At 44.0% G+C, this 13,623-nt stretch overlaps 1 pseudogene; it reads left to right on the plus strand.

Moving 5' to 3' along the window:
• Positions 1-4,682: 4,682 nt before the first annotated feature.
• On the plus strand, positions 4,683-13,404 carry LOC120047002 (annotated as a pseudogene).
• The last annotated feature ends 219 nt before the right edge of the window (positions 13,405-13,623 follow it).

The following is a 13,623-nucleotide window of genomic DNA, read 5'->3' on the forward strand; positions in this document are numbered from 1 at the left end:
TGGAACGGTTGTTAAGACACTAACAGCTTACAGACAGTAGGCAATTAAGGTCACAGTTATGAAAACTTAGGACACTAAAGAGGCCTTTCTACTGACTCTGAAAAACACCAAAAGAAAGATGCCCAGGGTCCCTGCTCATCTGCGTGAACGTGCCTTAGGCATGCTGCAAGGAGGCATGAGGACTGCAGATGTGGCCAGGGCAATAAATTGCAATATCCGTACTGTGAGACAGCGCTACAGGGAGACAGGACGGACAACTGATCATCCTCACAGTGGCAGACCACGTGTAACAACACCTGCACAGGATCGGTACATCCGAACATCACACCTGCAGAATGGCAACAACTGCCCGAGTTACACCAGGAAAGCACAATCCCTCCATCAGTGCTCAGACAGTCCACAATAGGCTGAGAGAGACTGGACTGAGGGCTTGTAGGCCTGTTGTAAGGCAGGTCCTCACCAGACATCACCGGCAACAACGTCGCCTATGGGTACAAACCCACCGTCGCTGGACCAGACAGTACTGGCAAAAAGTGCTCTTCACTGACGTGTTGCGGTTATGTCTCACCAGAGGTGATGGTCGGATTCGCGTTTATCGTTGAAGGAATGAGCGTTACACCGAGGCCTGTACTCTGGAGCGGGATCGATTTGGAGGTGGAAGGTCCGTCATGGTCTGGGGCGGTGTGTCATAGCATCATCGGACTGAGCTTGTTGTCATTGCAGGCAATATCAACGCTGTGCGTTACAGGGAAGACATCCTCCTCCCTCATGTGGTACCCTTCCTACAGGCTCATCCTGACATGACCCTCCAGCATGACAATGCCACCAGCCATACTGCTTGTTCTGTGCGTGATTTCCTGCAAGACAGGAATGTCAGTGTTCTGCCATGGCCAGCGAAGAGCCCGGATCTCAATCCCATTGAGCACGTCTGGGACCTGTTGGATAGGAAGGTTAGGGCTAGTGCCATTCCCCCCAGAAATATCTGGGAACTTGCAGGTGCCTTGGTGGAAGAGTGGGGTATCATCTCACAAAAATAACTGGCAAATCTGGTGCAGTCCATGAGGAGGAGATGCACTGCAGTACTTAATGCAGCTGGTGGCCACACCAGATACTGACTGTTACTTTTTATTTTGACCCCCCCTTTGTTTAGGGACACATTATTCAATTTCTGTTAGTCACATGTCTGTGGAACTTGTTCAGTTTATGTCTCAGTTGTTGAATCTTATGTTCATACAAATATTTACACATGTTAAGTTTGCTGAAAATAAACGCAGTTGACAGTGAGAGGACATTTCCTTTTTTGTTGAGTTTATGATACCTGAGTTTCCCACTAGTGTCAGAATCAACCAATCGGAAGATCTACCAATAGGAAGATCTACGCAAATATTTTACGTTCATTTAAATTCGTATGTCCCGAGTTTCCGACATGACGTAAACGCGCCATTCAGCTCAGACTCGGAGGTTCCGAGTTTCCAAGTTGTCTTGAACGCACCATGAAGCTTCGTTCCAGCACAATAAACTGCACCTATCTTTTCCTTCCTTTGCAAAAAATAAATACATTACATTTTAGAGTCTACACATGTGTCCACAAATTAGGTGCTGGTTATTGCTTTCATGATATGATTTCGTGAGGATTCTATCAACTATATATTTCTGATTCACTAAAGTACGTAAGAAAGGGGCTAGGGGTCGGTTTGGGATGTGCGCCGTCCTGCTCCCATTCCGGCCAGTAGGTGGCGGAATGTGCCGTTTGAATTTTAGGTAAGACCTAATTAAATAAGACTTTTCCGGTTTGCTGTGTGCATCAGTCTATGTGTACATCGATAAGGCTCTTTATTTTTTCATTTCAAAGTAGTCACCATGCAGAACAAAAATACAAAAAATGTACCTCCAAAATAAAATGCACGTTTTGTTAACATGGAATATTAGAAGTTCGTCTTCGGTGAAGCTAACTGAAATCAGTTAAAGTTACTAGAAATTGTCAGACAGCTACAGCAACTAGCCAGCTAACTACACTGAAAAATATATTGATTATATTATATATTAATTTCAAAGATTTTACTTAGTTACAGTTCATATAAGGACATCAGTCAATTGAAATAAATAAATTCCTAATCTATGGATTTCACAACTGGGCAGGGGCACAGCCATAGGTGGGCCTGAGAGGGCTTAGACCCACCCACTTGGGAGCCAGGCCCACTCACTGGGGAGCCAGGCCCAGCCAAACAGTATGAGTTTATAACACACATCTGTGGTTTTGTGTTGTTGGACAAAATGGCAGATATTAGTGGCCTTTTCTGGTCCCCAGCCTAAGGTGCATCTGTGTTCTTGAGACGCCAGACCTGTTAGGTGGATGGAATATCTAGGCAAATGAGAAAAACTCACTAACTGGGATGTAAACAAATTTGTGCACAAAATTTGAGAGCAATAAGCTTTGTGCGTATGAAACATTTCTGGGAGATTTTATTTCAGCCCAGGAAACCGACAATTTACATGTTGCGTTTATATTTTTGTTCAGTATAGATAGCTACCATTAAAGATGAATATTAATCTGTTATTATGCACTGATTTGCAGTGGGGAAGGTTAGTTCGGAAAAAAAACACACGATGACGCACCACATGAGCTGGAGAGTGAATTTGTCCTGCGGCTGCCCACAATAAGGATGGAGTACAGCAGTGATTCCCAACTTTGGTCCTCAAGTACCCAAAACAGTACCCATTTTTATTGTAGTTTTGGACAAGCACACCTGATTCAATTTATCACCTAATCATCAGGCCCTCAATGAATTGAATCAGGCATGTTTGTCCTGGGCTACAACGAAAATGTGTGCAGTTGGGAGTACTCGAGTACAGGAATGACTTTTCATAAGAGGTTAGGAGAGCATTTAAGCGAACTCTTTTCCTAACCTGGGTCATGGCTAGAAGGGATCTAGCCCTTGATCATGAAGGCATCTCTGTGGGAGGGGAGTTTTGTTAAGATCCCTGATGCTGTCTGAACATGAACATGCATCGCCTGCGGTACGGACCATAGCTTTCATATCAGCGAGAAATCATGAAGAAAAAAAAGGTTAAATTAATACACACCTTGATAGAGTTAGTGTTCCCACAGGGCCATATCTCCATGTTACAGCTCCTGTTTATGGAAAACAGACTGTAGACAAGAGGTGACCACCTGTGATAATTAGAAGTATAGCATCCTCCAAACAGCGTAAGCGTAACTCGGGAAGTGTAGTTTTGTCAGATGAAGGCACCCATACCTGTATGATCTATGCAAAACTGCTACAATAAGTGTACACTATATACACAAAAGTATGTGGACACCCCTTCAAATTAGTGGATTTTACTATTTTAGCCACACCTGTTGCTGACAGGTGTATAAAATTGAGCACACAGTCAGGCAATCTCCATAGACTAACATTAGCAGTAGAATGGCCTTACTGAAGAGCTCAGTGACGTTCAACGTGGCACTGTCCACAGGAGGCTGCTGAGGGGAGAACGGTTCATAATAATGGCTGGAACGGCGCAAATAGAATGGCATCAAACACCTGGAAACCTTGTGTTTGATGTATTTGTTACCATTCCAGTCATTACCACAAGCCCGTCCTCCTCAATTAATAAGGTGCCACCAACCTCCTGTAGTACCGTCATAGCATGCCACCTTTCCAACAAGTCAGTTGATAAAATTTCTGCACTGCTAAAGCTGTCCTGGTCAACTGTAAGTGCTGTTATTGTGAAGTGGAAACATCTAGGGGCAACAACGGCTCAGCCACGAAGTGGTAGGTCACACAAGCTCACTAAACGAGACCGACGAGTGCTGAAGCGTGTCATCTGTCCTTGGTTGCAACATTCACTACCAAGTTCAAAACTGCCTCTGGAAGCAACATCAGCACAATAACTGTTCGTCGGGAGCTTCATGAAATGGACGAGCAGCCGCACACAAGCCTAAGATCACCATGCGCAACGCAAAGCGTCGGCTGGAGTGGTGTAAAGCTTGCAGCCATTGGACTGGATCAGTGGAAACGCTTTCTCGGGTGATGAATCACGCTTCACCATCTGGCTGTCCAACGGACAAATCTGGGTTTGGAGGATGCCAGGAGAACGCTTCCTGCCCCAATGCATAGTGCCAACTGTAAAGTTTGGTGTAGGAGGAATAATGGTCTAGGGCTGTTTTTCATGCCCCTTAGTTCCAGTGAAGGAAAATCGTTGCGCTGGCTACAGCATACAATGACATTCTAGATGATTATGCGCTTCCAATTTTGTGGGAACAGTTGGGGAAGGCCCTTTCCTGTTTCAGCATGACAATGTCCCTGTGCACACTTTTGGTCATGTAGTGTATCTTTTTTTATTTGAAGGATTCTTTATTGCTGAAGAAAGATAAGGCCCATATGTTTCGAAATGATAGCGCAAGTGATGATTATTATAGTTTCTAAATGTCAAAACGCAGCTTCGGGATTGTAGTTGACATGAGGCAGTCATGGGCGAAGCTAATGGCTCAGAACTGTAAAGGCGTTTTTGTAAAATTAACGTCAAATTTTTTTGCATTTTCACTAACCTAACCCCTTTATCTAACCTAACCCTTGCCATGCCAGGAACCAAGTCGGTAATGGATGTCTTTCTAATTTGCATTATCTCTGTCAAAAGAATATGCCTCAACGATAAAACGGATTACCCAATCTAGCAGCATGAACCTCAAAGACAGATTCTCCATAGAACTGCATGGTAGGTCAAGCTCTATTCAACTCATTCAATTCATGTGTTGCCTAGTGGTTAGAGTGTTGGACTTGTAACTGAAAGGTTGCAAGTTCAAGTCCCTGAGCTGACAAGGTACAAATCTGTCGTTCTACCCCTGAACAGGCAGTTAACCCACTGTTCCTAGGCCGTCATTGAAAATAAGAATTTGTTCTTAACTGACTTGCCTAGTTAAATAAAGGTAGAAGTTCAAGTGTACCTTGTTGTCCTAACTGTTCACTCACCATTACCCCACTTTAATGTAGAAAGTTAGGCTTTGTAATTTGCATAATTCAAATCAAGGATACTGTAAAGTGTCCTCATTAATCATGCTGATTAAGCCATTTGAAACTAAAGTTGGAAGAACCTTGTTTAACCCTAAAGCCTATTTGAACATTTTGGTCCATATGAGGTTATTCAATTAAACCTCCCAGCATCACATCAGAGAATGTCCATTCCTTACCAGGCATGTAGGACATATAGCATATGCATCTATAGTATAATATCAATAGACATAGCTAATAGGCATAGACAATGACATAAGCGTGAAATGACATGCTTCTCCCTCTCCAGGTGATGGTCACCATGGCATCGTGAGAATGGACCGCATCCCCTACTGGTGGATCTGTCCTGCATCCTGGAGTTTCTGAAAACAGTCCTTCTAAAAGACAGGAAGGATGCGCTCATAGAAGTGAGTAGGATTGTGTATAGACCAGTTGTCAACAGCTGCAGTGTCTGCTCTATGACTCAGACCGTTTTATTCTGTATTGATAATAACCTTGCATATTATCGTTTTTTTGTAGACGTTTCAAGCATTCTAAAAGGTAGATTTTTCATTGCTCTTTGGTCTATAATGAACTGATATTCATTGACCCTGTTCTGTGTGCGGCAGATGCTGGTGTGCACTTTGGATGGAGACCTCTACCCTCCCCTGGAGGAGCCCACTGGTACTGTAGACCCCAAGAAGAAGAAGGTCAAAGACAAGGTCAAGATCTTTGTGTGGAACCATGGCAGTAAGTAGAACTATATCCCCTCTGTATTGAAATCTGCTGAGTTTAGCACTATGTAGCCCGGCTGCCGAGACTTAACTTCAAGCCTCAGCAGGTCTAGAAGTTTGCTTTTTGATTGAGCTGTTAACTTTAAATCGTAATGTTTTGGTCTCCCACCTGTCCTCTGAAGAACACAAGGAAGAGAAGATTCAAGAAGATATAAAAAAAAAGAGAGCTACTGACATTCGTTTCCCCTTAAGCGCTCTCTCCCTTCTTCTCGTGAATATTTTCTTAAGAAGATGCTGGGATCTCGTCCCAGGCCCTTTATTATAAAACAACATAAAAATAGCAACAGCAGCGGAAGTAAACTACGATTTACATATATGCTGAACAAAAATATAAACACAACATGCAACAATTTCAAAGATTTTACTGAGTTACAGTTCATATAAGGAAATCAGTCAAATTAAATCTATGGATTTCACATGACTGGGAATACAGATATGTATCTGTTGGTCACAGATACCTTAAAAAAAAAGTAGGGGCATGGATTGGAAAACCAGTCAGTATCTGGTGTGACCACCATTTGCCTCATGCAGCGCGACACATCTCCTTCACGTAGTGTTGATCAGGCTGTCTGTGGAATGTTGTCCACTCTTCTTCAATGGCGAAGTTGATGGATATTGGTGGGAACTGGAACACGCTGTCGATCCAGAGCATCCCAAACATGTTCCATGGGTGACATGTCTGAGTATGAAGACCATGGAAGAACTGGGACATTTTCAGCGTCTAGGAATTGTGTACAGATCCTTACGACATGGGGCTGTGCATTATCATGCTGAAACGTGAGGTGATGGCAGCAGATGAATGGCACAACAATGGGCCTCAGGACCTCGATACGGTATCTCTGTGCATTCAAATTGCCATCGATAAAATGCAATTGTATTTATTATCCATAGCTTATGCCTGCCCATACCATAACCCCACCACCACCATGGGGCATTCTGTTCACAACGTTGGCATCAGCAACCCACTTTCACACATGACGCCATACACGTGGTCTGCGGTTGTGAGGCCAGTTGGACGTACTGCCACATACTCTTGGAGGTGGCTTATGGTAGAGAAATGAACATTAAATTATCTGGCAACAGGTCTGATGGACATTCCTACAGTCAGCATGCCAATTGCACGTTCCCTCAACTTGAGACATCTGTGGCATTGTGTTGTGACAAAACGGCACATTTTAGTGGCCTTTTATTGTCCCCAGCACAAGGTACACCTGTGTAATGATCACGCTGTTTAAACAGCTTCTTGATATGCCATACCTGTTAGATTTGATGGACTATCTTTGCAAAGGAGAAATGCTCACTAACAGGGATGTTAAGATTTGTGTACAAAATTTGAGAAAAAAAGGCTTTTTGTCCGTATGAAACATTTCTGGGATCTTTTACTTCAGCTCATGAAACATGGGACCAACACTCTACCTGTTGAGTTTATATTCTTCTTCAGTGTAAATAAAGGCCTATCTTCATTTGCCTCAAAGATATGCATAAAAGCAATCTAACTACGCTTTGATCCAAGTGACTGAGCGAATGAGAGAAAAGATTCCTACTTTGTCTTTTGAATAAATCATCTTTAAGGTGCAGGGCCATATCGATTTGGCTCCCTGTTTTATTCTAAATGTGTTTGCTGGCACATGGCCAGATGTTCGCTCTGAAGGCAGTGTGTGTGTGTGTGTGCAGTAGTGTTGTGTGCCGAGGCGGTGTGCAGTAGTCTGGAGGCCAGAAGTAAATGTAATCTGATTTCCTCTGCAGTACATCGAGTCTCCCGACGTGGAGAAGGTAAAGAGATTGCTAAGCACTGACGCAGAGGCCGTTAGTGTCCGTGTCCTTTTATCTCACGCACTGGGGCAAACACGCGCACACACACACTCGCTCACCCTCACATCCCACACTCACTCTCTCTAATGCTGTATCTAAGTATCAGTATCTCTTGGATCAGGGCTGTCAAACTCATTCCATGGATGGTGTAGTGTCTCCGGGTTTTTGGTTTTTCCTTTCAATTAAGACCTAGACAACCAGGTGAGGGGAGTTCTTTGCTAATTAGTGACCTTAATTCATCAATCAAGTACAAGCGTGGAGGAAAAACCCACAGACACTCGGCCCGCCGTAGAATGAGTTTGACACGTGCCTAAGGCATACACCGTAAATGAAACACAACAGCCTGTAGCTGTTCTGGAGTCAGTTCGGGCCTCACCCGAACTGACTCCTGCTAATGTCTTAATGTCACCTGCACCAACACCTTCTCGTGTTAGCACTGCAATGAAACGATACAGCAGCAGGACAGAATAAGAGCACAGAACAGGGTACCGAAGGGGTAGGCAACACTGTTCCTGGCATGCCGCAGGATTTTGTTCCAACTAGGCACCACACCTGACCAACTGAGCTAATTGATCAGTTCATTGGTCATCTAAATTGAAGACACCTGGTCTTCAAGGTTGGTTAACTCAAAGACATGAAGTGCCTGTGGCACTCCAGGACCAGGGTTGCCTACCCCTGGGGTACAGCATCAACAGCTCCCTGAGTGTTGATTTAAGAGGACTCTGGAACTTTAATATATCATTGTTGGTCCATAGTGAAGCCAGTATGTTTGTAATAGTTGGAACATCACATAACTTAATGAAAGCAGTGAGGTAGTGTTTGGTGTACAATGTTTCCCTAACCTGGTGTTCAGGCTGGGAGGTGATAGCTGAGGATGAGACCAAGGAGGCAGAAAACAAAGGCTGTCTGGTCAACCTGGACTCATCAGATGGGGCATGGCTCCTCTGGTAAGCACCATGGAAGTGGGCACAACAAGCTCCTCTCACATAATACTTTGATATTGTCATATAGCAGATGCTTTGGTTCCATACAGAGTGGCTCACAGTTAACGTAATACATGTATTCAATATGTGGCTGATGTTTGAAATGAGAGCCATAACACGTTCCACTCTCCCACCACCTGAGAGCCACCCCACTGTTGAGGAAAACTCGTTCCAAGGATCAGGCAGAGCTCATTATCCAGTTAATAAGAGTTTATTCAAGCAATTGCAAGGGAGATCACACAGGATAAACCGGAGAGGAACTCAAAGGTTACGGATTCACAGTCATTATATACCTCTACACAAAGAGCTGCTTGCCTCACCTAACGGGAGGCAAGGTTACACGAGAGATAGCGGGACTTGGCTCCACTTCTTTAAAGCATTGTCAAACAAGACCAGGTTCTAATCCGTTCTCACGGCCTACGCAACTAAGTTAAACAAGTGTTTTTCCACTCCAGTACGTACAGTAAGTATAGTACTTAAGCATTTATAAAGAATTAGACTGTAACATAACCATTTTCCCCAAACAACACCCATACAGAAGTTGGAACAAACGGTATGTCACATAGCCTTACACTGTCCCACTCCCAGCACAGTACAGTAGGCCCTAGTGGGTCCATAACTGCCCTACAGGGAAGACTGTGTTTTGTTGGTGGAGAGTCGTAAGAACACTGAAAACAGAAAAAAGGATAATTTAAACAGATGGAAGGGGGAGAGAGAGAGGGGATTGCAGTCGTACATATTCAGACGTTGGCATCCTGTCTCCATTCTGGCAACAAAATGTTCCTTGGCAATAACATTTTCATATCTATTCTAACAGGAGAGTGATTGTCTTGTAATTGGTATCAACGTGGCACCTATCAGAATTATCTGTCTACGTTATTGGAATAGCAGCCAACGTGAGAAGAGGATGGGGGGGGGGGGGGGGGGGGGGGGGCTGATACGTGGGCGTAATTTCAGAACAGAAGCACCGCCTGAGGACAGACAAAAAGATCGGACATCAAATCACATTAACCACTCTATATGTCCCCTTGTCAAAATGGAGGACGGCAATACCCAACCCTACACAAATGAGCTTAAGTTAGAGTAAGACTGAGTTTTCTAGGTCAGACAGACGTCTCCATCCCTTCATCTCCAGTTATCGCCACACTCAGAAGACTGACAGGTGCTCTCTCTCTCCTCCTGCAGCCTGGTTCAGTCACAGCTGGGCTAGCTCTCTGTCAGCTCGGTGCACCTTCACTGGCTCACATGGAGCTGTCCGTCACACAGCTAATGCTGCATCCCAGTCCTGCAGCTTTCCGTTAATCTGTTGTAGGGCTGCCTCTTTTAATGGGTCAAAGTCTGGCTGTGGCTGTCCACACACATGCCTGTGAAACTAGTGCCTTTAATGAGGAGCCCATGACATCTGTCGCACGTTTTTTTAGAATCAATACTCTTTGATTGAATTCAACGGATTCCACATAACGTGTTTTCAGGCCATCTCCCTACTAATGAGAGCCAATGTGCGCCAGAGAATGGACAGTTAACATTAACCTCAGCCTGGTTCTGGTGTTGGATTCACTTTAAATTGGCCTATTGCTGGATATACAGTGCCTTTGTAAAGTATTCAGACCCCTGGACTTTTTCCCCAATTTGTTATATTACAGCCTTATTAAAAAAAAATCCTCAGCAATCTACACACAATACCCCATAATGACAAAATGAAAACAGGTTTTTAGACATTTTTTCAAATGTATTAAACTGAGCAATCGTGGAGAAAGGCCTTGGTCATGGCGGTAACCAAGAACCCGATGGTCACTCTGACTGATAGAGCTCTAGAGATCCTCTGTGGAGATGGGAGAACCTTCCAGAAGGACAACCATCTCTGCAGCACTCCGCCAATCAGGCCTTTATGGTAGAGTGGCCAGACGGAAGCCATTCCTCAATAAAAGGCACATGACAGCCCGCTTGGAGTTTGCCAAAAGCGACCTAAAGACTCTTAGACCACGATAAACGAGATTTTCTGGTCTGATGAAACCAAGATTGAACTCTTTGGCCTGAATGCCAGGCTCCACATCTGGAGGAAACCTAGCACCATCCCTACGTGAAGTATGGTGGTGGCAGCATCATGCTGTGGGGATGTTTTTCAGCGACAGGGACTGGAAGACTAGTCAGGATCGAGGCAAAGATGAACGGACAGAGAACCTGCTCAGGACCTCAGACTGGGCCGAAGGTTCACCTTCCAACAGGACAACGACCCTAAGCACACAGCCAAGACAACGCAGGAGTGGCTTCGGGACAAGTCTCTGAATGTCCTTGAGTGGCTCAGCTAGAGCCCGTTCTTGAACCCGATCAAACATCTCTGGAGAGACCTGAAAATGGCTGTGTAGCAACGCTCCCCATCCAACCTGACAGAGCTTGAGAGGATCCGCAGAGAAGAATGGGAGAAACTCCCCAAATACAGATGTGCCAAGCTTGTAGCGTCATACCCAAGAAGTTAAGGCTGTAATTGCTGCCAAAGGTGCTTCAACAAAGTACTGAGTAAAGGGTCTGAATACGTATTTAAATGTGATACTTAAATTTTTTATAACTTAGCAACAATTTCAAAAAACATATATTTTAGCTTTGTCATTATGGGGTATTGTGTGTAGATTGAGTGGGGGAGGGCAACGATGATAAGGCTGTAACATAACAAAATGTTAAAAAATGTAAGCGGTCTGAATACTTTCTGAAGGCGCTGTATTCTTGAAGAATATCACTGATAAACGAGCTTAGTTCAACTGTCATACCCCACTGGAACCCAAAATATAAGCTTGTTTTACTCCAATGTTTGTAAACAAAGTAAATGTGACCAAACACTATGTAGCCCCAAAACATGTTCATGTTGATAACATGGATGGTCAGTCCTTGCATCGATAGCTCCATGAGTTAGAGCGTGGCTACATTTCTCCAGCCCTATCCCTCAGCTTTTCACCGAAACAGGGGCGGGGGCTATGCTTTGTTATTGTTCATACTGCTGATTCCTGGAGGCAAACTACCTGATTGCCACAGTTTTTGATGGAAGAAGGAAGCATGTCCTTTGTGTGTTCTGATTTGTGCAAATCAGAGGCCCTTGTCGGTTTATTCAATTTCAGTTGGCGTGTAGCAAATGGCCGTGTCTTGGTGCTGCTGTGTGTGGAAGTCAGTGGGTTGAATCTCCATACAAGTTGTCACCTTTTAATGTTTCCTTTCCCTGCTTCATGCGCATCTTAAAGAGGATCAAAATGACACATGTCCAGCTTATTGCTTTCACTCAATGTAGATTTTAGGAGTGGAGATGAGAAATACACTCGGTTCCATTAAGCTATTGAGAAACCTATGTGTTTTGAGGACACCCGACGCTGTAAATGGTTCTTCTGTCCCTCCTCCTGTAGTGATGGAGTACCAGGTGCAGGTAGACGGTGTGAAGGCCAAGCTGAAGGAGACGGGCGCCCGCAAGAAACAACAGGAGGACCTCATCATGAAGGTGGAGAACCAGGTGCTGAAAGTGAGCTATGGACACAAATTTTACATGACATTTTAGTCATTTATAGCAGAGTGAGATGACCACAGACTGATTTCATATAGGCCTTCAAAAATAAGTCTTGTACTCTTTCACTCAAACGCGCGCACACACATACACACATACATACATATATATATATATATATATACACACACACACTGATGCAACCTTGGAGGGAGAAGTATTTTTGTGGAATATAACCACTCTAAACTACTGCGTGTCAAACTTCCCAAACTCCGACCGTAGGGCAACTTGAAGATGTAATTTTTTTTAGAAGGCATAAATATTACATTTCTGCCATCAGCCCTTTGTGCGTTCCTCACGGGGGAAAAAAACATAAAAATTCATAGTTCCACCAACAGCTCTTCGGGGCAGATTTAAAACGTGTGAGACACGGGCAGCCTCGGCTTGTTTTACCAAGACTTTTCAGCTCTCTGCTCGGCTGGCCTCGCCTGGCTGAGTTCTCTATCTTTCACCATTATTATCCCAGCCACAGGAAAAGGTCACGGGCATCTGACTGGCATTCCAAATGGCCTTTCTGTCAGGTGAAAGATACGCTCACTACGAGCAACGGCAGGCTCCAATTTCAAACATCAAAACAAGCTAAGGGAACTGTCTAATGCTGAGACAGACTAAACTCCGCTCTTATTTAGCAGAACCGCTATCAGGCTCTGCTCAATTAAATCATTCATCAGGAGGAGAGATGGAGCAGGTAAGGTTGGCTGAGCAAGACGGGAAGGTGCATTTAAAACCGCATCAGTTCATATGCTGTTGTTGGTTATGATTGATCATTTCATTTGATATTAAGCAGAATTTTCTATAAAGGAATGTAAACGGGAAAGTATACTGTCGCTACATTACAGTGCAATTAAGATGCTTGAATTGAATAGACAAACAAGCACACCAAAACACGTTTTTTTTTTTTAATAAGAAGCACTTTATTGAACTGCCATTGTCTTCATCTAGCAACTGAACATCCTTACACATCCAATGGCGAGGGTTTTCTTTATTTCTAAGTCAATTCTTTGACTCAATCTAAATCGATCTTAATTGGAATTGTCAAGAACTCTTAACACCAATCCAAGGATCTGTATTCAAGTTGTGTCTCTGTCTTCACATCAGCTTGTTTTGCTGTTTGTATTGACAAATGAATGGAAAAGGAATAATGTTGGAAGACGTGTTAATCATTATCCACTTAGCCTACTAATTACACCCGGGCATTAGGCATCAATCAACCCTCCCAATCTCTGCTCCAACAGCTGGCCTCGCTTCAGGAGCAGCTGGACTCACTGATCGAGAAGTGACCCAAGTGACCACCAGGGGGCAGCCAAGTGTCAAATGGGTGCTGTGAGACCGACTGGGGAATAGAGAAGAAGCATCTGCCACCACTGAAAGAGCCCTCCTCCTTTACATACTGTTTCATTCCATTATATATTTTCCCTTTTGCCTCCAGACATCATGGACTCGTTGGAGGATTCAGTGTTTCCTGTTTTTGTATTCTTCCTATTTTATTTAATAGGTTG

The sequence above is a fragment of the Salvelinus namaycush genome, chromosome 5 (assembly GCF_016432855.1).
Source record: "Salvelinus namaycush isolate Seneca chromosome 5, SaNama_1.0, whole genome shotgun sequence".
In the NCBI taxonomy this organism is placed as follows: Eukaryota; Metazoa; Chordata; class Actinopteri; order Salmoniformes; family Salmonidae; genus Salvelinus; species Salvelinus namaycush.